Below are 1,830 nucleotides of genomic sequence, written 5' to 3' on the forward strand. Positions count from 1 at the left end.
AAGGCCAGCCTGGTCTACATAGTGAGTTCCAGGACAGCTGGGGCTAAAGGGAGACCCTGTTTCAAAAAAGAATAAATAAATAAATAAATAAATAAATAAATAAATAAATAAATAAATAAATAAATAAATAAATTGAAAGTAGCAGAAGCTGCAGATAACAAAATCAGGTGCTCAAAACATTCTTGGGTCAGAGACAATTGGAGTAGCAGAATTGAGAGAGCCAGCGAAAGATCACACCACAAATCAGGGGCTGGCAAACGTCCAGAAGAACCCAACAGAGGAAGTTAAGGCCCTCAGCCGTAGTTCCCAATTAACAGTCTGAAGCAGAACAGAATATGTCTTTGGATGCGACCTCCATCCAAAGGAACAAATAACAGCAGCAAGGCAGCATCGCCAAAGTGGGGCCAACCAACATCCAGCAGAAGCGGCTGGGGAAGCCCTGTTGCAACTAGTCGCACTGAAGTTCTCATCAGAGAGTTCTGACAGCAGAATGCTCTCTCCACAGATGAGCTTCCAGCCTATCCCCACAGCAACTATTTTATATTATGAAATAAACAATAGTAACCTCTTGTGTAAATAGTTTACCTTTTAGTTGTTCTCAAGGACACAATGTTTTTAATCCTCTTAGTTATTTGCTGTTTTTCTTTCTCTTTATTACAGAGTTAGCGGCCTGCCTCTCCAGGACAGGGAGTTTGGGAGAAGACAAGACAGAGCCTCCTCAATCCCAGAGTCTGCTTTCAACAAGCTTAGATAGCACATGACAAGTTACCAATATAATATGTATTACATTTGCCTTACAAAATTTTTGAATATAATTACATTTATCATTAATTATAAAAATGCATATAATTTTAATTACAAAAATTATTTATTATCACATAAATAAAAACAACGTAAAAGTGGTTTGACATGGAAACCAAAGTAAATACTGCCAGCTCACCCGCAAACAAGGACCTTTAACTAAAAGGATCAGGAAGTCTTTTGACTCACATTACTATTCTGTACTATATTAGTCAGGGTTCTCCAGAAGAACAGAACCACTAGAATAATGACATATTACAAAGGGGGTGTATTACATTAGCTTACACAGTTCAGACTGGGTAGCATGCCCGCTGCATGCCAAAGAGGCTGAGGACCTGGTAGCTGTTCCATACATGAGTCTGGATGCTTCAGCAGTCCTAATCTGACGAGAAGGCATTTTAACATCATATCTGCTGACTATAAGAATCAATCTAAAGGCAGATCCACAGATACTGTCCCACAGACTAGAGCTTAAAATACAGTCTTTCGAAGCCAGAGGAGCAAGGTGAAAATAGGTCTATAACTTAGAAAGGTGTGAATGGGGGCATTTCACAGAGACCTACCTCAATGGAAACTGAGTGAGGGAGAATCAGTTTTCTCCAAGGATAAGCTCCCTGATAGGTTATCTAATACAAAGTGGTCAATTCTAAACATGTACACACAAGTATCACTTAATAGATTCAGTTCATTTTATGTATGTGTGCATTGATAAATATATGTGCAAATATGTAATGATAATCAAAGAAAAGAACAAGAAATTGAGAGGAAATGGAGGCACATGGGAGGAGTTGGAGGGGGACTGGGGGGTGTAGAAATGATGCAAACACAGTACTCATATGAAATCCTCAAAAAAAATAAAAAAGATTATTTTTTAAAGGGTAATGTAATCCTTAGCATTTGCTCTGGACTTTGCCAATAAGCTTCAAGAGTAAAAAGAATGGAATTCTTTATTACCTTGGGCTTCAGAGAGGCAGTATTTCTTTAAGTTAATCATGGAAATTTTGGTTAAATGATTCGAAGTCTAAACTG

This window comes from Nannospalax galili, unplaced genomic scaffold, assembly GCF_000622305.1.
Source record: "Nannospalax galili isolate Female #2095 unplaced genomic scaffold, S.galili_v1.0 scaffold511, whole genome shotgun sequence".
NCBI lineage: Eukaryota > Metazoa > Chordata > Mammalia > Rodentia > Spalacidae > Nannospalax > Nannospalax galili.